Source organism: Ischnura elegans, chromosome 2 (assembly GCF_921293095.1).
Source record: "Ischnura elegans chromosome 2, ioIscEleg1.1, whole genome shotgun sequence".
Classification (NCBI taxonomy): domain Eukaryota; kingdom Metazoa; phylum Arthropoda; class Insecta; order Odonata; family Coenagrionidae; genus Ischnura; species Ischnura elegans.
The window spans coordinates 64,804,060-64,831,896 of NC_060247.1; the positions used below are offsets into that span (position 1 = coordinate 64,804,060).

Here is a 27,837-nt window from a genome sequence, read left to right on the forward strand (position 1 = left end):
CCTTTCACACAGTGCCTGCCCTGCCTTCAACTCAAAGTTTACCCTCGGTATCGCAGCTTGCCATTTACTCGTCTTAACAGGATCTTTGGGAGCAGAGAAAAATGAGAAGGTAGACTTTTTAGAGCCATACCCCTCAGTACACCCTGGTGCGACACAGCTTCGTGGAATTTCAAATATCGCCGAAAATTAAGCGAACGAGCTCCTGCCTCACTCGTGAAATCCACACAGTAAATTACTTTAGCGTTTAGAATTACAAAAAAAACGCTGAAGAACTAAATTAAATAGTTTTTCAAGAGCCAATAACTCGCTTAAACACACGTGAACCTAGCGTACCTCATACAAAGCATGGGTGACGTACATGTGGCGTTCGTAGTTCGTTAAAATTCCGCAGCCTCAAAAACGTACCACCAAAACTGAACGGCGGGCATAGGAAGTTGCACTCAAGGCCATGTTGCACTGGTGTGAAATAGGCATTGGTTTGGGCGATGACGTAAACCTCCTTAGACGTAAACCTTTGTCCGCAAAGCCATTTCTTCAAGTTGTGAAATTATAAAAACCCACCGGAGACCAAATCTGGAGATCACGATGAATTTTGAAACAATTGAAACTTTAAATCTGTAATGTTGGCTATTGACTCTGGACAGGTGTGCAGCCGTGCATTGTCTTGTTGAAGGAAGAAATTTTCTGCTTCAAATGAGGGCGCTTTTCTTGATTTCTACCATCATCCGGTCCAATAATGATGCATAATACTCTCTTGTTATCGTTTTTCCCTTTTCCAATTAATCGATGTAGATATTTCCGCATGCATTCCAAAATATCGTTGCCACGACTTGACCGGCCTATTTCAACGTCTTCGCCTGCTTTGGAACCCGTTCATCTTCAAAATTATATTTTAGTATTTTTGCACTCACTTCCAATGGAATGGATAACATAGTAAGAACTCTCATGTGTTGATAATAAATCTTCAATTGATTTTTCCGACATGTACAAATTGGAGTTTAAAATAATCATGCCTTTTATACCTGCTTAGCGCCATTGTTCAAACAGTACGACAATTTTTACGAAATTTATCCGAAGAAAACGGAAATAATGCTTCGAAAAGTCGATTTACGTTGAAACAAAACATAAGAAACGTAGCCAGCCGAATATAGTTTTTTTGCCCTGATATATGGTTTCAGATGAAGATAACGTCCAGGCAATGGCATCATTTTTCGTGACTGGATAACCTTATTTTAATGCTTGCCCATAATTTTTCCATCAAATTATCAGATTTCTTCGGATTGAATTCAGCCCTTTCTGGTTCATGGAGCAATAAAAGATGTGGTCCATTTGGTGGTTCGTGAACTATGCAACATGGTGAAAATAATATTCTGGTCGGCGCGATCTTTACATTTTTAGCCTTCCCAGTATTCTTCGATGGAAGGAGGAAAAATCGTGTCAAACCAGGCGTTTTAAAGGTTATACCGCATCCTTACCGTGAACCCAAAAGGAACGCTTTTGCCGCTGTGGTTTATAACTCCATGGCAGATGCAATCGGAAGATTTTTCTGAAAGGCTGCGACCTGGCGAGTTCTTCAGGGCGAGAATGCGAGCCGAAAATCTAGACGTGGGGATGGAACGGAGTTTTGATCATCAGTATGGTTCGTTGAAGCGAATTTGAGTTACGAAACCACCCACAACGATGCTGGGATGCAATATTGACCAAGGTGGTGTCACCGTACATCGTGAGCATCACTGCGTCAATCGAATAGGGTGGTTTCCTTTTATTTTTTTTATTGCCTAAATCAAGAGATTATTACTCCTGGAGTACGTATTTCACGCTTTTAGATTTTTAAATGACGATATCTATTTTTCGCGATTAAATGAAAAGTGAAAATTTTCAAGCGCGCGAAAACGCGACGGGTAAGTATGATTGCCGGGAAAACTCCCGTGTGACGTCGTTCTGGTTCCCGTTGCCGCAAGTGAGGTGACCTTGGGGCGAGGTTCTGAGCGCTGATACGACGCAGGATGCTAGCAGGTAGCAGAGTACCATGCTAGCTGGTAGCGCTTGGCTTAAATAAGGATTATTAATACCCTATCAAACGAAGGAAACTTTCCGCCCTTGGGCAGTTTTAATAGGTGATTATTAAGTCATGTTTCCCTGAGCTCTGTGCGTCATGCATGCATTAGTAACCTCAGACGATGTAAAACTCCTATCTACTCGTATAGAAACTAGGTCCTGTGACGTCACGTGGAGTGGCATTGCATGGGCGCCAATCTGGCCTTTTTCAAATGAGGATAACATTGACCCTTGCCATTCGTCCAAACCGGTATTTCTAAAACCAAATAATTTGTATATTATGAATACACTAATGGTGGGTAACGAATCGCAATGAATGCCTTTCGTTTTCTTTGATGAAGGAAACTACCCTATTGGAAAGATCAGTTCGTGCAAGTATTGTTTTTATAAGCCCATATCACCCATAGAATCGCCATCTAGATCCCATGAGCCATTTTTTACTATGTATATGAAGTCAATTCACGAAAATGTATTGGGGATGTTATCGCTGCTGGATATTTTTTCGTAATTTCTGGGTTAAATTTTTAAAAATCTATTTGCTGTTTCTGAAATACAATTTTCGTTGGAAGTAAACCTTCCCGTTTTTTTTAGACAATTGCCTGAAACTCATCTTTGATAATCCAAATTATAATTCCAATCGTAGCTTGATCTCCTTTCTGGCCATATTTTTGTATAAGTTCGACTTATGCTGCGATCCAAGTAAAATTACCCACTCTATTTTTATTTACTTTATTACCTTGTATTTACTTTAAGTGTCGTATTTTTTTATTATAGGCAATCGGCTCGATCATACTGCATAAGATCAAATATTATTTTTAACATTTTTGCAGGCATAACTTTGTAAATATCTCATATAGAGAATTTCTTGCTCGTTACGCAAGTCTCGAAAATGAACATTTGGAGGCGGTAGTGGTACTTTCTGTAAACCTTGGTAATAATAACAATAATAATGTAATTTTATTGTTCACAGATTATTACATCCGATTTGAACACATTATTAAAGAACAGTTTATAGCTCAGCAGCCATTTTTATGTTGTAGAAAAGTATGGTAATAAATTGAAATCCTATACTTACAAATACACATATAAAAAAGAGATTACAAACATTTTCATTGTAAATGAAATTTATACTGATGAAATTTATATTTGCTTTTACTATCCTGTCTCATTTTTGAAACTAAATTTTCACAGTTTGATTTTTAAGTACAGAAATAAATTAAAACTTGTTGACAGATGAAAATATACAATAAAGGATAATATACAACACAGTGTAAAACATGTATTAATGAATGTACAACATTGAAAAGGCGAATTTGTTTGAATTGCGTGAACGGTAGGCTAACGTTTTATCTCCCATCAAATAAGAGTGGGTAGCACACGCTACTCATTGCGTTGAATGAACTACCCCGCCGTGATTTTCGCCGCGATTGAATGTTTTCTTAACTTTTCGGTTGGTCTTTCCAGAGGCTCTTCTCGAAAACCTTTCTTCTAACACAATATTCAAATACATGACCCTATCGACATGTATGCGACAGTCGTATTCGACACATTTTGCTATTGCTTGCGATGCTCATAAGTTTATGCTCTTTGCCTTTGTTTCATTGTGCTTTATCCTCGATTTTACGACCTCTCCCCGCACGCATAGCATCTCGAAGAGCTGGATTTTAGATTATAGATAATGATTGAATTCCTATCATATCGTTGATGAAAATTTTCTCCTCCGCGATTCAATGAAGATCATGTATTCAGTGCGTAGATAATCTGTGATGGAATGTAACATGTTATTCCCATCGAACTGACCCGTTATGTGAGACGGAAATTCAAGAGGCGCCAAATTGCTCTATTCTTCTTTCTCATGCCGTTCGCTCCAAGGCCGGGCCCAGCCCTCGCAGAGGCGGTCATAAAATTTGAACATCTAGACGGGTTCAAGAATTCGCCGCACCTGTGCATGTAGAAGCGTCAGAAAAAATAAGTCTTCATTCTCATTTAAAGCAGGATTACATCGTGATCGTGGTGAGTAAAGAATGAGCAACGTTGAAAAAAGGCTTTGAGATGTGTTGGCCAACCCCTTGGAGTCAAATCTTATACCACCGGAGATACGATGGCAAAAGGGCAGTTGGATAGGAAGAGGAAATAAGAAAATAAATATTGAAACCTTGGAAATTCACCTTGTGAATTTGTAATTCACTTTGTAAATTAATTAAAAGTTCACAAGCCTCCTGGTTGACTAGATAAATCGAGTTATATTAGAACGCTCGAATTAATATTTCATTTAATCCTAGGTACCACGTTGAATCTTAAGAGTATGAAACCGGGAAATAAAGTACTTGAACATTATTTCTTCCTCTCTTCTTTCCTTTCAATCTGTACCTTAGGAATGAGATGGCGGTTCTCTAATAACCACTCTATGCTACGCTAAGCCAAATCAGTCAATCAACAGGTTTACTAATAAAGTTTTTATTTCCATGTTTTATTTTAAGATAAAGGCATCTCAGATTTGAGATAAAGTTCGTCTCAGGTATCATACTTACTTGGTATTTTCACGATTTTAGCCTTCTTTTACCATCTCCCGTCTTTTTTAAGATGACGATTGGTCATCCTGAATTTTTAAGTGCTGATCCCTGATAGCTCTTTTTCGTCGAAAGTATCCATTTCGGCTCCTTTTTAAGTCGACAATAATAGCTTCTACTTCCAATATCTTTCTTCTGTGGATTTTTTTAATGCAATAAAAATTCTTATTCATTTTAGGAAACTCAAATGCACTTCAGCTGCTGTTCAATTTGCTTGCTTAACGCGTAATAAGTATATAAAATTTCTTTTCCCTTTGTATATTTGTTTCTCTTTATATAATCTTTGTCTCTCTTGTTAATCAGATATTTGTTTGATATTTTGGCGGTGAATCTCATGATTGAGATCAATAAATTTGTAACTACTCTCTTTGATGCATTCCTGATCAGGTATTTTTTACCATATTAATTAGACATCACACCATATAAGTTCAATGGAATAGGTATATTGCCAATAAGGAGTATAATACTATTAAAATAAAATATTTCCTCTATAATTTTTTGCAGTAGTTTTGTCTAATGAAATTGAACTTTATTAGTGAAACGCTGGCTATGTAATGAACGATTGGGCCAAAAACCTATGAAATAATCTCAGGAATATGAATGATGTAAATAATATTACATTCAAATCCTTGATTGTAGGTATTAAAATTGAAATGCAAGTTTTCCCGACATTTCTTATTATTTATAAACCATTATCAGGTCTTGAAATGAAAATGAGTGTTCTCCATATATATTCAATTATATTATTTAATTAATAAAATTTCATAGGGGACCATACATTTTATTATCTTAGTACCATCAATAAATATGGCAAAATTTTATGTCAGAATTATAGTCTCTGCTTTTTTGTTTATTTAAAACTGGATGTTTCTTTTTTATATTATGGTAAAAAACATTGTTGTAACAATTTTTTATGCTTATGTATCAAAAATGCATATTCATTTTCATTTTAAGCCCTGTAGGTGGTTTATAAATAAACAAAAACGTTGGCAAAACTAGCATTTCAATTTTAAGACCTACACTAAGATTCAAATTTTACGTTAAATATAGAGGTCAGCAAAAGGAAAAGTATTCATTTTATGTAAAAAAAATAGCAGAAAATGGTTTTGAAAACGATCATCCCAACTATGTATTAAATTTTAGTGCTTATGTAGACTCTGTATTCATTGCTGGCCTATTTAAACTTTTTTTGGCCAAGACATTTCTAAGAATGTTAATTCCTGCTGATAATTTCTCTCGCTCAAATACTTGTATCATTACTTACTAATTTAAGAGTAAGAAGCCAAAGAAATCCTTTTCTTAAACAACTTCCAAACTCAGGCTAAGCTGTGTCAGAAAAACTAAAGCCTTTTCCTCAGAGCCTCGTGGCCGGGTGCTTCTTTTCTGGGTAATAAAGAACGGAATGTGAAATTACGTAACTTGGCCACTGGTGAAGGGACTGTCTCTGAATATTCTTCGGTAACTTATGTGACCTTGCGCGGTGTGGAAAGAAACAATGAGAATCAATCAATCAAAACACTCTTGACCAAAAACGGTGCAACATTTTCCATACAAAATTTCCATTCGTAGGCGTTGAGGAGCAATTAATCTAGAGCGTTGAATTTGAGAGAGAATTCTTTTGTGCAATGCTTCAAAGATTTTTTAGAGAATATTTTCAGTGAAACGATGAATTGAAAATTTGGACAGATAATGATTAAACAAAATCAAGAGGAGTTCTTATATTCTTTGATCAGAAAAAAATTTTGAAATCACTCTGAATGAATCTCCATCAGCTAATAGGGTAGTTTCCTTCATCGAAGAAAACGAAAGGAATTGATTGCGATTCGTTACCCTCATTAGTGTATTCATGATATACAAATTATTTGGTTTTAAAATCCCAGTTAAGACGATTGGCAATGGTCAATTTTAACCGCATTTGAAAAAGGCCAGATTGGCGCCCATGCGATGCCACTCCACGTGACGTCACAGGGACCTAGTTTCTATACGAGTAGATAGGAGTTTTACATCGTCTGAGGTTACTAATGCATGCATGAGGCACAGAGCTCAGGGAAACATGTCTTAATAATCACCTATTAAAACTTCCCAAGTTCGGAAAGTTTCCTTCGTTTGATAGGGTATTAATAATCCTTATTTAAGCCAGGCGCTACCTGCTAGCAGCCTGCGTCGTATCAGCGCTCAAAGCCGCGCCCCAAGGTCACCTCATACGCCGACAGCGGGAACCATAATGACGTCACACGGCGTTTTCCCAGCATTCATACTTAGCCGTCGCGTTTTCGCGCGCTTGAAATTTTTCACTTTTCATTTAATCGCGAAAAATCGATATCGACATTTAAAAATCTAAAAGTGTGAAATACGTACTCCAGGAGTCATAATCTTTCGATTTAGGAAATAATAAAAAATAGGAAACCACCCTATTCCAATTTCATGGCTATTGCGGATGACACTAAAAAGAAGTTTGAAACTTGAATTCAATTAGATTTAGTTTAAAAATTGATTGTTATTATCCTTATAAAATGCTTGTTTTAATTATACTTCATCGCCGTTTTGACATGAATGTGGGCCAAATGCAACTGTGTTTCATTTTTTTCATGTGCTTTTGAGCACCATCGCTGCTTCGAGGGGCAGTAATCAGGTCGATCGATATCACGGGATGAAATTGGGAGCGCATCTCAAATGATCAAGAAATTCTAATCCTCTTCTTTTGGAGCTTTCTCTCCTTTAATAGAAGATGCTAAGAAACCTTCGGTAAATTTACACAATATCGTCTAGAAACATACTTTCGTCGGAACGAGTAAAGCCAACGATCGACTAGTTTTCTCTCTTAAATTTTAATCCATGGCATTCCGAGGTGAGAAGTAAAATTTGAAATATACTCACAGGAGCATTATGAACGAATTATTAATTTACTTCTTGCTCTAGGGTGGGGACATAGAAACACTTTGTAATAGAGGAAAAATAAACGAAAAATAAAAGGAGGAAACTTACGGGGAATAGTTATTTCTTCCGAATTTTCGCTTCCTCTTCTCACTTGAGAAACATCGGCTTCGTCCCATCGATTATGTGTATGTATATTTTTGAAATTTTTCATTTTAACAAAAACAATTTTGGGGCATATTCTATTCATGAGTGGCTCGATCATTTCAATTAAAAATTAATAAAATTAACAATACAAAAATTTTCAGGAATGCATCAATAAATGCATATTCTTATTTTTTTTTTTTGCTAAGTTCACTATTTCTTTGAGTTTTAAAAATCAAGCTCACAGCTATGCAAGATGTTTCGTTCAATTCATTTTGATAAATACTTCGTAGCAATCTAAGGAATCTATGAAATCATCCGCAAACTTTTACGATTGCTCGCTGGTGCGTGAGAAAATCATCACAGGAATGCAACCAGATTCATGGGAAAATTTTCCTCAAAATTACTCAGTATTTTTATGAAACATAAACGCTTTTGCCATAGCTCCCTCCCGGATTTCCAAAGTCACGAAATCACATTAAAAGGAAACCTACATTCGTTTATTTTTCGAGGTGTTACGTAAAGATCCGCCCTGACCAGTTTGAGGTTTATCTTGAGCCGTTCAGGTCAGCAAGGGACCCAACCAAGACTCCACCAAGAGGTGGAGTTAAAATCCACCCAAGAGGTGGAGTTAAAATCCACCTCTTGTCACATAGAGGCCTGGTCCGCAGTCATAGTCAGTGTAAAGATGAAGATTTGCTGATATGAAATAATATCATCCTAAAAATGGCTTCCCTAGTGCTTAAATTCGATACAATTAGCCTTCAAAACTTCTACGAATGACCATCCCTTAAAATCATAAAGCTAAATCTTAGTTACCCTTGTTTTTATAAAACGGGAATTCAAAAGGCATGCAAATGAAAAGATTCCCTGTCATCAAATACATTTAATATAAATGTTCCCATTACATGCTCTGAAAATTTTATACTATGCATTGCTGCAATTATTCATTCATTCAACGTAAGATGAATGGATTTTTTTAACCCCTTCTCGCTCAAAAATATTTTTTTATGTTGAATTACAATAAATTATGGTTAAATGTGTCTCAGAACTGGTATATAAGTTTCTATTTTCTTCTTTTTGGTATCTTTATGCCTAGATTGTGATTTTTGTAATCTATTACAAAATTATGAGTGTAATCTATTCTTTAAAAATATTTTTAGCATAAACGTAATGTGAATCTCTCTCTTTACTCCTCTGTAAGATATCGTTTTTTTTTCTCCTCGTTACAGCCTGTGTCCGTTATCTATCCACTCTAAAGATGCAATTAACTGTCAATAATAGCATGCGTAAGACGGTGAGAGATAATCAGTTTCATAGCTAAATAGCACCTTTGTTAGAATGTAAAAAAATAGTAAAATATGTTACACCCATTGAATTGTTTAACATATATAAATATTAAACATGGAAAGCAAAGAAAGAGTTAACGCTTTGAGGTGTATTTATGTGCAATTAAGCTAAGTGGTCACAATAAAATACATAAAATGTCGCCACGTGAAAAGCCTAATGCCATCAAATAAAATCGCTGTATTGTTTTCATTCCTTTGAAAATGATGGATATATGCCTCCGTAGACTTTCTCCGGAAGAGTGCCAGGTCCTTCCCCTTCGATGTCTGATTACACTACAAACAAGTGATTTGAGGAAAGTTGAAGCCAAATTTTTGTTTCCCAAGATCATCTATTCAGACCTCTTAAAGCATCGCAAGCAAAAATACAGATTAACCCCGTCAAAAGTTAATTCCATTACGAATAATTTAATAGCATAATATAAAGTGGATATAACATAGTTAAACAATCAAACTATAACTAATCAAAATAAAATTTTAACCGAATGTTTAAATTAACTTTGAACCATAGCACAAATTACGAACAGACAACCGACCTGTAAACTGACAGCGAACCTGAACCATCGCATCCTGTTCATCGAACGCAAATGTTCTAATGAACACGAAATCAAAATGAGCGCGAGTTCCCAAATGAACAGCCAGAGGAAACGAACGGCCTCCAAAAAAAGTACGCCCTCCGAGGAATGAATACCCTCCGAGGAATGAATACCCTCCGAAAAAAGAACGTCCTCTGAGAAAAGAAAACCCTCCGAAAAAAGAATACCCTCCGAAAAATGAACGGCTATAACGAACCTTATATTTTGAACACCCGTTCGAAATATTAGGGCGTTTTAGCCATAGATCCTGTTCTTTTTAGTGGACGGAGGGGAATGGTAGGGAAAGAAGGTGAGGGGCTAGGTCGTATATAGCGCACTTAGGTGCTTAGGTGGCCTTGGATGGTCTGCATCTTACCCGCCATCTGTTGTAGCTACCACACACTTGATTGAGCAAGCTGCTGTTTAAATACCTCTTGGTGAGCATACCTGATGGACCGAATACGCCGCACGTGTGCAGTGCAGTCATAAACAGTGGACTGGGAGTTTTAGAGAGCTGTTCATTTTATAACCGGTTCATTACAGTGAACAGTTCCTTTTGGCATTTCGGTTCTTTTTTACCCATCCCTACTACACACCCTCCAACCGTCGCGACGCATCGGTGCCAACGTAGTTAGTCCCGACAGTTGGGTGGTTTGGTCGGAACGTGTGTAGCGCCTTTAAATTTGACTGTACGGTGTACAACCGGATTTCTAACATCAGCAATGTAAGCTAAATATATATAAATATTTGCTCTAAGTAATCTTCATAAATTGGGAAGTAACCCTATTATACTGAATGATTCCCCGCTCTTGTTCTCTGCTCAATTAAAATTTCAAAACCTGGTCCATAGTTCTTCCATTTGGTGCTCACGGCTCGCGGCCAAATCCAGGTGATGAATATATGTGTTCTAACCATTTTGAATAATTTATGCATAATTCAGGACGTCATTAACAGCGTGTAAAATATTCTCTTTTTTCGTAAACATTTTGAAAACTCTGGTTCTGGATATTTTTCTTAACGAAAACGCACAACATTACACACACTTACAAGTGCTAGCAGAAGAACCTTTGTGGGCAATATTATAATTATTCATCAATTCTTTGATTCAAACTCTAGGTCGCTGTGGATGTAGGGCTCACCCCAGACTAAGCGTCTAAAATTCTTCGTGTAGGGAAAGGGCGGCAGTTACTTTTCCTAGGCCACACTCATACTTGGAGGGTATTTTTGTGGCTGATGATTGCTAATCACAACCACAAACTCAAGCCTAAATATAGAGTGGATTTGCTGTCAGAATCGAGAGAAAGCTATTTTCTAGAGAAAGGTATTTATTATGGGAAATGAGAATGCTCAATATTTACCATCTTCCATTTTTCTATCGGCTTCCGAAAGGGTTCTAACGCAATGTCGAGGATAAAACTCGTTTTCTTAACTGCTTCTGTTTATTTTTTGAAGTGTTGATTTCGTTCTGAGTCCAGCGACAACTCCTACAAGAATATGACGTGAGGTGAACGATGATGACTGTACTACCAGTGGAGACCTTTGAAAAACTCGACCCAAGATGTAATCCTCTGATTTTTTTGCTAATGTTCCCTTTATCATCCTGTCGCAATCGCCTGTTAAGCAAAATTTGTGTAATCTTCTGAGAGTTGTCTCTGATGGCTGATTGACTCTTCCGTATTGACTGGCTCGAGGTTAATGGAAGTACACCCAACAGTGTGGCTACTGTGTACTTGTAAGATGTTCTTTTAGGCTGAAATCTTTTCCACTCAGAGCCTGCTCACGTCCTTAACCGCAAAGATACTGCCTGCCAACGTCGAACAACGTAGCATTCTTAGTGTTATCTTTGTTTCTCTATTAATATGAGCATTAGATTGATTCCAAATATTCTGCATCATCTTTCAAACGGAGAACATTTAATCCTATCATAGGCGAGACTCATATCGTGAAGTGTTTATTCATGTGCGTGGTGAATCTATTCCGAAATCATTTAGAAACCCAGATTATTTCTGCCCACACCGCCTAGGAAAAAGTGTTAATAGTTGTACTGTTTTAGTTTTCCGCACTTTGCAATACCTCTAATTAATTATGTCGAAAACTAGAGCCTTTACTGGTTTTTAGAGTGGTTTCAATGCTAATTTCGGATATAGTTCGACTGATTTTCGTCTCAACCGAGCGGTCAATTATCTTGTTTCCACATTAGCTATCGTACCGTCTCCCGCAGGCACATTAATCAGGTGTTTATTTTCTCTCTAATCTATGCCATTAACACTCCATCTGCCTTAATACCTCGCTTCAAAGACGCACACGTTCTCGCGTTCTATTTGCCACATTGTATATTATCCTTCCAACGTTTGGCAAGATAAATAACACTAGAATGGCAATGAATGAGAAGGTAAGAAAACTGTTACGTAACGAGTAGCTTCGCTTAACATGCTAAAGGAAACTTTGTACTTTCCACGCAGCTCTTTAATTACCCCGATCGAATTCAATAGCATTGTGTCATTTGAAACTCTCGTTGGCTCTTCTCCTTGACGTGACCTTCTGATAAATGAAAAGAAATGAAATGAAAATCGGGAGTTCAAAAATCCATTTCAAAATCATGATACAAGAATGACAAATATTAATATATTTTTATCTTCTTTGGAAAGTCTCGAAAGATGATTGACATCGGAATTCCATTTTTTTATAATTCTCTTTAGAGCCCTTTTGTAGCCTTTTTTTCTGCGTGCTATTTATTACATAAGATACCTGGAGTGCACTCAAAATTGAGGGAAATCGAAAAGTAAATCTAGCAGTTTGACGTTTTTCACGCTTTATCGCATTTGACATTATTCGTAGGATGCAAGAAAGATTTCCGGCTCTCAAAAAACATTTATCCCAGCCTTGTGAATAAGAGCGGTATCTGAACAGTTATCTTTACTCGCCATATAGTGAGCAAATCCACCTTCTTGAGTATATTTTTATCTTGAAATCTAAAAATGAAAAACAAGTTATTTCTAAATGCATCGACAGATGCAGGCTAAATTTATTGGGATGTAGATATGTGTAAGTGAAACACATTTAGCTCTTCTCCGCAATTTTTAATGGCCTCACACCGCGTTTCTACTCACATTCATAATCATTTGCTGGACGATTTTACGTCGAAAGAAAGCGAGTATATATCAAAGCATTTCAAGTGAGACTATCTGATACCATGTCAAATTATTTCAACATGAAATTCCTTGCTTCTTCCATGGATTAATAATTGTCATCAGACTAAACCCATCAGTTGAACGAAGAGTGTGTAGTGAAGTTAATGTCATATGACAGATGAAAATGAAGAATGAGCGCCTGGATTTGTGATGTAAATGAATATCCTGGATGAGTATCGCGTTGGAATGAGAATATACATATTTTATGGAAATATGCTATTAACGGCATATTCCGATGCACTAGAATGCTCGATGATTCGATCACTTTCATCATTTAGGTTCCCATCAGCAACAGCCTTCTTCTTCTTTCCAGGGGCGCAATTAGGAATTAAGGCTAGGGGGGGTTTAGGCACAACTAATACTGGGGAGTTAGCGGGTATGGAATACCCGCCAGGGGAAGCGGGAGGTGCGGGGCCCTCCCCTACAAAATTTTTAAGATTAATGGGTCAAAATGGTGAGTTTTACGGCCGTCTGAGGGATATTTTTATAATCCTTACATTATTCTATAAGTAATATTAATCTATTTTAGGAAAATGGATTAAATTTAAAAATTTCTCTGAGCTCTGGGGGGGGGGGGGGTTTATCCCCCAAAACCCCACCTAGCTGCGCCACTGCCTCTTCCTATATTGAAGAAAATACATAAAACCAACCACGAAATGACAGCCCCGAAGGCGCGTATGCTAAAGCAGTACCGGTGAGTATCAAACTCGCCTCAACCAGCCAGTTTACATAAGGATGTTTAAATAATGGCGTATGTGACCATTAGCTGTGTTAAATGTTGTTTGCGTGGAAAGGGAAACTTAAAACTAATGATGAAAAGATATTAGAAATTGCAAATTATTTTGGCATTTGAATTCAATCCTCTTTTAATCATTTTTTTATTCGCAATAGAAAAAGCTCTTGCCAAGATTGCTTTTTTTCATTTTTACGTAACGGGGTTTCCTTAATTACAGGAAAATAGATGCAATAATAAAATTTAATCGAACATTGGAGGCAAGAACAGAACTAAGTGATACCTTTTCGGCCCTATATTTATTATGAGACTATTGGTTCGCAATTAGTAGTGTTATTACTATAGATTCCCAAGTGCTGCGGGGGTTACAATAGTTCTCACCATTGAAGTCGTTTTAAGCTTCGCAATTTCGATGATTTCCCTGAATAATCTTGACTTCTTTATAATGCACTTATTTTCACACTCGCCATGTTTTTAAAGTTATTTTCATGCACGTATCCCGGAAAAATTTGCCCTTTCTGTCGTGAGCTGGAATCATTTAATTTGGCTTCCAGTATTGCTGTAATCCATCAGACCAATAGATTAAATCCTGTAGCTGCGATTGATTTGTTATCGCAGTGCCTATCTTGCATCGTTTGCAGACTCTTTTCTTCTTTTTTAGTCGCTGGAAATACTGATGATTAAAAAAAATTGCTCAATAGCAAAAAAAAGAAATCTCTACGTACTCCGAGTACTTGGGAAATGTGCAAAGTTCATTTCAGTAAAATTCAGTGATCCAAGCCAATTAAATATTTCATTTAGTTTTTTTTGCTTCGAACGTTGATATTTAAATACAAAATCAAAATTTTAGCGTAATTACGAATGACAGGCAACCCTTAGAAGACCTAATTTTTACCAAAAAAGTGGTCTAGACTTTTAGTTTCATTGTCTTCTTTCCATCACTTCTATCGCTACCCTATCCACCCCTATACTGTCGAGGCTTCTTCCCGTCGATGGCCCACATTTCAATGGCCTCTACCCCCACCCTCCATCAAAATCAAAATGTGGATACACAGGAGCTAAGGAGGGCTGAATAGAACCCTGAAGTCAAGAATAGGGTAGTTTCCTTCATCAAAGAAAACGAAATGCATTGACTGCTATTCGTTACCCACCATTAGTGTATTCATAATATACAAATTGTTTTGTTTTAGAAATACCGGTTTAGACGAATGGCAAGGGTCAATTTTATCCTCATTTGAAAAAGGCCAGATTGGCGCCCATGCGATTCCACTCCACGTGACGTCACAGGGACCTAGTTTCTACACGAAAGGATAGGAGTTTTACATCGTCTGAGATTACCAATGCATGCATGAGTCACAGAGCTCAGGGAAACATATCTTAATAATCACCTATTAAAACTGGCTAAGGTCGGAAAGTTTCCTTCGTTTGATAAGGTATTAATAATCCTTATTTAAGCCAAGCGCTACCTGCTAGCAGGGTACACAGCTACCTGCTAGCAGCCAGCGTCGTATCAGCGCTCAGAGCCTCGCCCCAAGGTCGCCTCACTCGCGGCAGCGGGAACCAGGGGCCGTATTCTGTAACTCCAAACCGATCGGTGCGGCACCGATTCGTCGGGTGCGACGTCACACCGACTCCCGGTAAGAAGTCGTGCGATTCTGTACGAACCCGGTCGGTGCGGCACCGACGAGAGGACGGGAGATCGTCGGTAGCCGTACCGACAGCAAAAAGGTGTCGATACGGCCACCGACTAGTGGGTTTCATGAACTCTCCGGTGCGCATTGTACGTTTTATTTTGTTTTTACCTCATCACCGAGTAAATAATGAGGTTTTCTGCAATGTTATCTTTTTCTGCCCCTTCGAATACGCCTCTATAATTCACTGTGTCATCATCTATATTAATTACCTTGACAGAAATATAAGATAATGGTATAATGGTTAATAAACAGGAGGTTTGCTAACATATAATGACTTTCTCTCATTTATGTTACCACTTTCACTCCCTTGTAATAGGCTTTATTTCTCTCTATCATCATTTATTTGCTCCTTTGACATAAAAAAGATATTTTTTATTAAATATGAGTTTTGCCGCAATTTTATCACTTTATATCACTCTGAATAGGCGACTGTTATTTCACTCAATCATCAATTTGGCGTTTCTCTCGGCATAGAAATAAGATCTTTTTATTTAAGTATGAAGTTTGCCACAGCGGTATCAGTTTCTTTCATTTTTAACAGGCAACTATATTTCATTTCATCGTCAGCCATTGATTCCCTTGACGATAAAAGAAGATATTTGTTAATACGTATGAGGTTTACCGCAATATTATCATTTTCTCTCACTTGGAATGCGCAACTTATACATATGTATTTCACCCAATCACAATTTATTTACTTCCTCGTCATTAAACTTCTTTTAATTACACCAAGCTCCATATTTTTATAACAATTTCCTAACTTGTTCCTCTAATATGACATTTACATTTGCATTTGAATCCTACGTTCACGTTCCATGGTATGCTATTTTCGTCTGCTACGGTGCCAATGGCATAACCTTCCGTTGATAACATTTAGACGGAACTTACTTAATGACAACTATATTACCAAATCATGAATAAATAGCATTATACGGAACCAATATTTAAAAAAAGAAACTACGATCTCAAGGATAGTTTCAGTAATTCATTCCAGCAACAACAATCTCCATCACATACAAACTTTATTGTGATGTTGTAAATTGTTTCCTTCGACTCTGTAGGTACAGCATTACTACAGCATCACACATTATATAAGCATTGTTAACAACTTATCCAATATCGTTTATCTTAATCTAGCAATAAGTCGTAATTTCCGCAAATAAAAAGATTGAGTATGACGACAACAAACTGTGCCAATGAGTCTTCACTTGTTTTTCCCCTTCTTTCATTGGTGGAGACACGTGAAACTTCGGATATAGTCGGATTTTCCCTGTTTGGGAAGGAAAGGGAACCGTACCGACTGGTTTGAAACCGACGACCTTACAGAATCGCTGAAAGTGTCGTCGTCGGTACGGTTTGATGTCCATTCGGTGGGCTTGAAAGGGAAACCGACCGGTGCTGCACCGACGAAATACAGAATACGGCCCCAGAACGACGTCGCATGGAGTTTTCCCAGCATTCATACTTAGCCGTCGCGTTTTCGCGCGGTTGAAAATTTTCACTTTTCATTTAATCGCGAAAAATAGATATCGTCATTTAAAAGTCTAAAAGCGTGAAATATGTACTCCAGAAGTAATAACCTTTCTATTTAGGCAATAAAAAAATAATAGGAAACCACCCTCTTCCCGTCAGGCACTGCAGAAAAATTAATAATTTTTTCAATTGATATGCAGTGTTATTAATGATTCCTAGTTGCCTTGCCTTTGTTCACTGGAGAGATCATTCACCCCATGGTTCTACTTATAGGTTGGATTTTGAATAGTGACTCTCCTCAGACTAAGACAGAGGCGTGTTAAATTCACTCATTCTGTGTAGGAGGACTTGTTCATTTCGCAGTTACGTCTTCGGTCATCTTTTTAAGCAGAAGTTTGACCTTTGTAAATGCGAAGTAATTCGGTCTATCATTTACTTCTCTTCATAAAATTACTTTATGCCATTCAGTCAGCTTGAGGGGAAGGTACCATCAATTTTTTATACAATGACATTGTTTCTTTTAAACTAGTATAAAAATTTTTCTCTCTTCCCTAGTTTTTTTCTCTGACGAAGCACTGTCAATTAAATGCAATTTGCCGACACTTATTTACTAATTCCCCCTTTTTATATTAGGTATCTTTCGAGACTACTTCTATTAGCCATAATGGCTGGCATTGTGAAAGGCACCAGTCACTCCAAGCCCTGTGCTCCAAACAGGTTAAGAAGATTAAAGGCATCGGGTTTGAATCAGAGACGATGAACATGGGAGCGAGAAGTGGAAATTGGCGCAAGTACATCCGTCGCAAATGACTCAATTGACGCTGCGAAAAAATAAACTTCTGAGCCAGCTATTTGCTCGGTAGACCTAGTTTCCTCAGAGGATGTATTGCTAACAGATAAATCGCACGCTGAAACAAAATAGCAAATTTGAAATGTGCTTCCAAAGACCGACAGTGACTGAAACTAGCTGAAATAGCTAACAGTGAATAAAACTGAGCTAGTTATTGGCTCTGAAGACTTTAGTTTCTTCGGAGGATGTATCACAACAGATAAATTTCAAGATTAAAATAAGTAGGAAGTTTTAAATATGCTTCCAATGACTGACAGTGAATTAAAAACATGCATTCATATATCACAAAGTAATAAGATAATATAATTCTAAGCGGTTTATCCAATTAAAATATTAGTTAATATGTTAAATTTGAATACGCATGGAGATTATTGTGCATGTAGTTGTGTATTTAAGTGGCAGGTTCCACCGTTACATAATAATCAGAATTTGGGTTGTTAAAAATTACCCTGTCTTAATGGTATAAAGGAGGTCAAATCAAATCTCAGAAAAAGCCAAACCATTAGGTCAATTGTGGTTTATAATCCCTCAGCTGTTTTATCACTGAGATGGTATCGTTTCTCTTACTATACTGGAGGCATTCTCACTCGAGGCACACTTTAGCCTGGCCTGAGAATGACCACGGATAAAAAGGAGAAATGCTGCCGTCCACATGAAAAATTGAGGAAAAATCCAAAATAGCCCCTGAATATTTTTATCTAATGACCATGTGCAACGCTCCGCATGAGAATATTTAGGCTCACACGTGATAATTTGGTGCGGAAATATGTCGTCGTCAATCTCAGTCAAAATAACTCCTATGTAAATAAGATTAGCATATTTATTTATATGTTTATACTGGATACTTTTCCTTTTAGACAAGTCAAAGATTTTGGCAACTACTGTTAACAACAGACGGCTGAGGCGTGGCTGTAAACGGCAGCCATATCAATGCATAGCCAAAATAATATATCCGCAGAAATATCACTCGGAATGGAGCAGAATGATCGTTGAAAATATTTTAAAAGGAATGATAATGTAAATGGTGAAACTTAAGTGTAAATGGAATCCCAAATGTAGTCGCATCATCGAGGAAATTATTAGTGTATTATTTTCTCGGTTCCGGAATAGTGATGATTTTTAAATCATAATAATCGTTCTATCTAAGAGAAACTAAAACATTAATCGTGTAAGTGGGGTATTGTGATAGAGAATACAGCTTCCATCGAGGCAACGGGACCCACAGCTGTCTGCAAAGAAAGCTATCGCTCCCCCATGTAGTTCCCTATGACCTTTCTGACGCGTGCGCTGCATCGTTAATTTACTGTCCACAGGTGAGTCGATCCATCAAGAGACAGCGCTTTATCCGTAGGCGATCCATCGACCGCGATAAGGCGGATACATTTTCCATTCAACATATCTGACATCGTGATGTATCGCATTCGGATTAGCGCGCCGAAATCGAGCATACTTTTCAGGACGCAGACGTGGTCATGGGGACAGAGAGCAGGCTTACGGAAAATATAAGCGATAGCGAAGTTTTTCCTCCAGGATATAAAATTTACAGACGTGATCGACGCAATAGAACAGGTGGGGGAGTTTTTATAGCAGTTAAATCACATTTACGCGGCGCCGCCCATGAAATAATTGGCAACGAATTAGAAATCGTATGGTGTACAATTGAAGAAGGAAACAAAAGAAGTATTCATGTTTGCTCTTTTTATAGACCTCCGAACTCCGAAGTTGATATTATTTACCAATTAGAAAATCAAATACATATCCGCAGTAATTCTGAGGAACAGTAAAAGTGTCATAGTTATTGGGGGAGATTTTAATCTTCCATCTATAATTTGGGATTCTTACACTATAACACCGAATTCAAGGAATAGAGAAATCAGCGAGATCTTACTCAACGTACTTGCAAATCACTCTCTCGCTCTAGTAGTTGACAAGCCTGCGAGAGGATATAAGATATTAGACCTTTTAGCAGTAAGCCATCCTAATTTGATAAAACAAATCGATATTATTGACGGTGTAAGTAACCACAGAGTAATTTTTCAACGTTAAAAATTTATGTATTGTCAGCTTTAAACCAAGGCGCAATATTAGATTATTTGATAAATGCAACTTCATTACATTTGGCGAGATGCTTAACGACTCCTACACAAAATTTGTAGCTAAAACAGAGGATAAAAGCACAGATTTAACATGGAAACACTTCTTAGAGATTCTCCGCCAAGGAATCAAGGAATATGTTCCGCAAAAACTGAAAAGTGATCATCAAGAACCATGCTGGTACAACAACGATGTCAGAAGGGGCCTCAGAAAACAGAGAAAATGATACAACTTGTACAAAAAGTCCATTACGTTAGATCATAAATTGAAGGAACTAGAAGCAAACGAAAGTTACGCTGCACAACCAGGAAATCAATGCGAACGGCACTGCGAAAGTTCAAGAAAAAGTACTTGCCGAATGACACTAAGAAAATTCGAAATCTTTTTGGTCGTATGCGAGAGAGCTTCAGGGAAAATCTTCAACCATTGATTCTTTATTTGAAAAAGATGGTAAACTTGTCACCGAAAATATTGACAAAGCTAACACGTTAAATTCCCACTTCGAAAATGTGTACACTACTGACGATACGGAAATCAATTTAGACATCCCATGTACTGAGGAACCGATGGAAGAAATCTATATTCAACGCGATGGGATAACTAAACAAAATCAATCGATAAAGAATAGTAAATCTCCGGGTCTGGAGGGAATACCTGATCGTGTCCTCAAGGGCACCACAGATTGCACCTTACTTAGAGATGATATTCAAGAAGTCACTGCTTGAAGGAAGTTACCGCTTGACTGGAAAATTGCAAGCGTTTCACCGATATTCAAAAAGGGAACAGACATGACCCAGGCAACTATCGTCCAATTCATTGACATCGATTATAGGCAAGATACTTGAGCATATCGTCGTTAGCAATATCATGACTTTCTTGGACAGTCGTAACTTCCTCCATGGCTGTCAGCACGGATTCCAAAAAGGTAGATCATGCGAAACACAGCTCGCGCTCTTTCTTCACGAAGTTCTCAAATCTAGGGAATCAAAAAGACAAGTTGACGCATTGTTTCTACATTTTAAGAAAGCTTTCCACACGGTATCTCACATTAAACTTTTGTACAAATAACAGTCATGCGGATTAAACGAAACAGTGGTAAACTGGATACGCGACTTTCTGAATGATCGTAAACAAAAAGTAGTTCTTGACGGAATTAGCTCTGATGAAGTTAAAGTGACATCATCTGTTCCACAAGGAAGAGTAATCGGCCCCATTTTGTTAATTATATACATTAATAACCTCTGCTCCCGAATTAGCAGTAAAATACGTTATTTGCTGACGACGCTGTCATCTATCGCAAAATAAGTGATCACTCTGACTATGAAAGTCCATCATCAGATTTAAACTACGTTTATTTGTGGAGCAATGAGTGGGGACACGAACTTAATCCAAGCAAATGCATGTCGGTGGATTTTTTGCAGTGTTCGTCCAACTATAACCATGTTTGTGCTGTGGATGGTATTAAAAGAAAGGCAACAGACGAAGTGAAGTACCTAGAAGTTACGATAACCTCGAACCTCTTGTGGGGAACACATGTAAGGAATATTTGCGGCATAATAGCCCTGAAGAAATTAGGATTCGTCCAGCGTATTGAGGGAAGATTTTCGGGTGAGTAAGTAAAAAAATGTGCTATTTCCCACTCGTCCGACCGCAACTTGAATTTGCAGCGAGCTTATGGGATCCGGTGCAGAAAGACTTAATCCGCGAACTGAGTAAAATACAAAGGAAGGCTGCGCGGTTTGTCAAAAACGCTGTGGGCGTACAGACAGCGTTACCCAAATGTTAAGCGAATTAGGCTGGGAGCCACTGAAGACTTGGAGGCTGCGCGCTAGGCTTATATTGTTTGATATCTTTAAGAGCGACACGAAGAACATAATATTAGAGTCCCGCTATATTTTCAGGTCCGACAGAAGCGATAAATTAAGAGAGATATTTTGCCGAACGAATAGATATGGTAATTCCTTTTTTCCCCGAACCATAAAGGACTTAAATAAATGCCAGTTGTTATTTCGTTATGGAATTTCCTGGTATGTGCAAATGGCTGGTTTCCTAACACCCCCTGCCACGCGCCTTTTAGGCGGCTCACATTCAAGCCATCTCCGTAATAATTTTTATAACAGAATGTGATTTAAAATTAATGTGCCTTTGATTGCTATCGAAATGCGCAGGCATGCAGCTGGTTTGAGATCATGATAACTATGAATCTCTCAAGGCTTCGTATATTGCTACAGAATAGATAAAGTGCTCGTTAGAAACTATGTAAATACCTCCAAAAATTTTCCACCCTAACGGGATCACCATTGAATTGCTAGAATCCATTGAAGCGAAAAACCAAAAAAATCGAAGCAATGACAAAAATATAAACGTCTTCTGTTTTCCTTTTTGGAATAGGGATCCAATGAATGAAAATTATACCTGTAACTATCCATGTGATCTGGATAGATTACATGTTTAATCTTTCATTTCTGCTATCTGTTTTACATCGTAGGCGGCGACGCAGATGTTCGGCAGAATTTATAAATCAAGTTAAAATTATTTTCTTCTAATTTGGTCAACTAAGGGATGTTATCTATGTTTCAATATCGGCATTTGATTCATCATAGCTCCGGCTTAAGTATGAGAAAATGAATTTTCGTCGATAGAGGTTCTTCAGCCAGTGGCTTTTATATTAGCCATTAAAAGTAGAGAACACAAAATGAATTTTACCCCCAGCCTATAAGTTCTTGCTGTCATTGGGTCAGATTTATTGACTCATTCGCCGATAAAATTATGCTTTTCGGCATCCATGTTGATTTTTTGGGATCAGCGGGTGAAGTCAATTACTGGAAATGATGGAAAAGAATAAAACATTGTAAGGTTCACTTGTGCGTCGAAATACCCCGGGTTTCGTAACGTAGTTACATCTTCAGGTGACTGATATTACATGCATAACATATTTTATAAATACATAGTTGAGTGCGACAGTAAGGACATCTATCGGAAGGGATTGGGTGAGTGGGTGTGGGAGTTAAGCAGGGAATGGAGGGGGAGGAAGAGAGGCCTTGGTTTGGGCGGAGGGTTTTCCTGTGTGGATAGGTATCTGACCTGCGAGGGGCGGGAAGGGGTAAGGTGGGCTTGGAAACAAGGGGCTAAGGAAGGCGGCGGAGTTAGAGAAGAAAGAGAGGGTTATGGCGAGGGTACATTGAGTTATCCAAATCACAATAGTCTATGGTAGTTCATGAGTTCCGCTGTGGATGGTGCGAGCATGGAATAATGGTTTCCCAGAAGGACATGGATCACAGGAGGAATATTTAGGAGGAGCGCTGCGTGGTACTCTTTCTTGGAAAATGTTAATAGCACACAGGTGGATGGGCACTGGAAATTTTTAAGGTTGTCACTGTAGGAGTTCACAGATGGGGATAGAAAAGAGGGGGGATTGGGAAGGGAGCACTTGTTCATTAGCTGGGGGGTGTTATTCTTTTATGCGTTCCTTCTCGAGAGAGGTTTGAAAACTATTCGCCGTTAATATTAGAAAATCATACGCTGAAAAGGCAGTGAAGGCCCACACCAGAACTCTAATTGTACTCTTGCTTGAATGTGCTAGAAAATGTGTTGAAGGATTCAAATTAAAAGTTCTAACAATATCATTGAACAGTGTTGTTCATAAAAATTAGTTTTTATTTGGGGCGAACATGCTAGAGAAGGAGTTGAGATTATGTTACTGCATTTTTTACTTTAAAATTAAAACTATTTTTGTCCGTTTTAATGATTCTTCAACTACTACTTTTAGGCAAGATATAAACAACTTATTGACCGAGTTCACAAGTTAATTTAAAATTAAATCATTCATACATTTTACAAAACTAATGTTTGTTATTTTTTTTTGTTTTATTATTTTTTGTGTAGACGACTTTAATTCCCTCACCTCCCTACTTAAACCCCTCCTCTACTCACTGTCAGAGATCACTAGGCAATTAAAAATTGGCAGTATAAATTTATCGATACATTTTACAAATCCAATGTTCGTTGTATTTTTGTGAAGACGACTTCAGTCACCATAACTCCCTTCTTAATAACTCTCCACCCGCCGTAAATATGCCCCAACCTTAATCCTCAGCGTAGCGAGGTGAGACAACGGAAGTCGGCACGTTGAATGCATCAAAATAGCTTCCGAGAATCGAACCTATCTTCGATAGAGTGAGAAATCAAAAGTAATAATCGTCTTTTTATCCATCGTGCGAGGAAAGTGTCCTGACATGCGTGTCACTGAAAAGTATTGACACGAAAGCCCGCCTCGTCGGCCATTGGCTGAATCGGAGGATCCTAAGAGGTGGGGGCACTGGGTTGTGCGTAAGGGAGGGTGGAACGGGTCCTGAGAGGTCGGAGGAGACGGAGGGGTGGCGAGCAGGTCTGCGGCGTCTGCGGCCGACATCCGAGACCATAACCAGTCGGTCTGAGCGGGCCCTAAAGTGGTGGTGTGCGTCGGTGTGAGAGGAAAGTTGTTTCGTCTCCTGAGAAAACAATCGGCCTGTTCCCGCGGAGGTTGCCGGGAGAATCCATTGCACTCGAGGAAGTTCGTACTTGAGGGTGAGCCAGCCAGACCATTTTTCGTGTCTCTGTTTTCGTCTCATAATCTAATTAGTGTGTGCTTGATCCCTGCAGCCATTGGGGGTATTTTGTCCCGCCTTTAGTAATAGGCAGAATTCTAAAAATTTAAGACAGTGACTTGTGAAAGTGACAGCGGAACCTATAGTTAGTTGCAGAGGCTCCTAAAATGACCGTGCGACCCAAAAAGTGATTGCTGTACCTATCATTTTCACGATCCCCGGCAAACACAAACCCAGAGTTGGAATCGTTTCTCGTGCTTTACAAACAATACCGTTCTTTTATTACGATTGCCGTGTGCGATCGCTTCACATGCTCATTGTCAATCAAGGCACGCACTCATTCGCGTGCATAGATAAGCCAATGCAATGGGTCTCCATTGCGCCGCGTGTGTCTAGCAGCCGGTCCCGTTTTTCCAAAGATGGTGTAATGCTGAGTTTATGCGGAAAACTACTTTTATCCCTGGAAAAAAGAGTAGTGTCCACTTTCTTGGAATTTGAACGCTCGAGTGTGCCTGCGTTTGAATCAGTTTCTAAATGGTTAATTCCATCCTGAAATCGTCTCCAGAAATTGTTGTAAACCAAGCTTACTCTGCGACGAAGAATCCAGAAAGTTTCTTTTTTGTATAACCCACGTCTTCATTAGAACATTAATGCTACTACTCGTTTTATTCCTGATCTGTTATTTTCTTTTGCTCACTCCAAACTTGATATTTACGTTATGAATCAATCTTCTTTACATTTCGAGTTTTCGAAATTCATGCAAAATTTTTATTTGATCGATCTATGTTTCATCACGTTGATAATGGCAATAAATTTGCCAAAACCCAGGTAAATCAAACCAAAAGTCAGAGGAAATGGAGGGTAGTGTTTTTTGTTCTTGTGTCACAATTAACCTCCTACATTTCCACAAGTTGTTGACGGACACTTGGAAATCTGTTTTGATGTCAAGAGTTGTTATGACTTGGTGCTCAACAATGTAGTCAATTAGGCTGGGAGCCGCTGGAGACTCGGATGCTGCGCGCTAGGCTTATTGTTAGATTGCTTGAACAATTGAGAAAGGATATACTTAAGATCGTCACGGAGAACATAATATTAGAGACTCACTATATTTCCTGGTCCGGCAGCCCCCCCCCCCCCCCCCCCAGCCTTAATTCTTAGCTGCTCCCCTGCTAACACCCCCTACCACATGCCTTTTAGGCGACTTGCGGGGTATTGTGAAGATGTAGTGCTTGTATTCTTCATCGCAGTGCTGTTTATTTTCCATCGTATTCGCCAATTCCTTATCGATGATTGTGAATATCTTTGTCGAAAATGAAAAGGAGGAATGTTGTGGGAGCAGCGATACTATTGATGCATGCGTGCCTAAACGGTTTGCTGATGATATATGTACCTCACGTGGTTCTGAAGCTGCCAAATGGATTCCGTGGAACGGAAATCAATTTCGTCCCGCCTAGTCGGGAAAGCATCACGATTTCGTTGTATTTTATTTTGCCAACACTTAAAATGGACGCCGAGGTACACCGCGTCTCAGCAATTTTGGTTGCACCTGCAATGCATTGTTTACCGAAAGGAACCAATTTCCTCTACGTCGTTTTTCATCCCTATTTTCTCTTAGTCCAAGAGACTGTTTGGTCAATGTCGGTCAAAATATTAGGAAGACGGTAGAAAAATACCTTCGCCTTATCCATGCTTTGTTAATTAAATTTTAATATATTATACTTTATTTTAATATGAGTATAGATACCATGAGAAACGGTTGCATGGGTCCATTTATTATTATTGTTTGTAATATCGCATAGCAAAACTGTTTTACTTATTTGTTTTTCATCTTAAAGCCTCTTTGACCAAGAGAATTTTTTTACCGATGCAGTTGAATTTACTGTTGAGACTCTGAAGGAAATTATCATTTCAGGTTACTTGTGTTATTTTTATGGGAATACGTATAATGTGTTACTGAATATTGAGAAACTGTAATATGTTTGGATATGTTGGAAAAAAATTTCGCGTCAATAACCTATAGCATTAAACTAGATGAGGGTCTATTGACCGATAATCTGGACCGGTTATGAATCCTTCCATCCATGCCATAGGAGTGAAATAAGTCTATTTGACGTAGTCTAATTATACCGGCTGCGTAACGGAGCCTACCTGTACCTCTTCCGTGCGGGCGAATGCACTGTCGCCCACAGTATCGACTCAAGCTCTCCGGCTAAGCCGGACTTTTCTTTGCTTGATTGGCAGGGTGACAAAGAGGATATGCTTGATTCCGACGCATGAATTTAAGGAGCTTATTAGTGCAATTCATTCTACGCCATTAACAAACGCCAATAGAGTAGGAAGCCTTGTTAGTTGTCAAACGATTAAAATATCTTTTCTTTGCTTGATTGGCGGAGTCACAAAGAAGAATTGCTTAATTCCGACTTATGAATTAAAGGACAAGTTAGAGCAACTCATTATATGCCATTAACAATCGCCAATAGAGTCTTGATAGTTGTTGCTAAAATATCGTTCACTTCTTGAATGCATCACACAACCACGTGTTTACGTTGGCGTAAAAACTCATCAGTTCTCTCTCAAATCTTTCGCCAAATTCTACGTTTACTTTCTTTCTAGTGACTAGAATGCCGTATGTTCTACAGAAAGTTGTTATTTAGAATTGTAGAATATTAAAATAATTCACATCTCGGTGAATTTACTGTAAAAAATAAAACTTTTGACCAATCGCATGCATTGTCTATTGTGTATCATGGGGTGAATTTTTCGAAACTCACTTTTAAATAATTTCTTAACATTAGTGCTGAAAAATCTTAGTTCTCAGTTTGTTGAAATTTTCCGCCGACAACCTTTTACATTTTTACCAGCGGCAACTCCAAATATCTACGAGAAATGTGTAGGTAGGCTTAAATTACATTAGAGTAAAAATAATTCGACACGCAGTGAATCCACGTGAACAATGAAAAAGGAAAAATCTCAAACATTAGATACATCTGGTATTAATAACATTTTTAACTAATTGTTTTCAGCGTCAAAATGAATACATTGACTATAAATCAGAGTTTTGAAAATTATAATAATTAGCTATAAGTTTCTCGTAAAGATATCTTTAAAACTATTCAGTGAAAAAAAAATTATTAATTGATGAAGGAAACATATACGCCTCTCTAATTATTCTGGCCAAGAGGAGATTATGCACATGATTTCTGTCTCGTAAAAAAATAGTAGAATGTCTCAGGGTTTCGAGTTGCAACCAAGGGCGGATCCAGGATTTTTTCTGGGGGGGACACAATCAGCTAAAAGTCAAACGGTCATCTCATATTTGAGATTAAAAACAGCATGCAACAATTACTGTACGAAATATTTTAATATGAAAGTTAATTAATATGAAATTATATTATTAAAGTCCGTAACACACAAAACAAAACGAGCGTATTGATAGCCGTATTAAAAATCTAGTCTATTTTTTAAGCGCCTGAGGTGGGCACGTGCCCCCTCTGCCCTCCCCCTAAAACCGCCTATGATTGCAGCAATAGATAGGTACTCGAAGGAAGTTCACTTTGTCTAGGTTTATCGTTTTCTCAAGACTTGTAGCCATTATATTTATCTCACATCACCTTGTATCATAGCAATATAAAAAGAATTTTTGTCCTAT

General features: G+C 38.1%; 1 protein-coding gene across 2 annotated transcripts in view; it reads left to right on the forward strand.

The window, feature by feature from the left end:
* LOC124153873 (protein scarlet-like) overlaps nt 1-27,837 on the forward strand; it is a 158,725-nt gene that overhangs the window by 35,233 nt on the left and 95,655 nt on the right. Inside the window, exon 1 of one of the 2 annotated variants that reach the window (XM_046527255.1) lies at nt 24,022-24,168. The exons of the other annotated variant lie outside the window; for it this stretch is intronic. The gene's annotated coding sequence lies outside the window, so the exon portion shown is untranslated. Of the gene's footprint in view, nt 1-24,021; nt 24,169-27,837 lie in introns of those variants that run through there. 2 annotated transcript variants of the gene reach the window in all.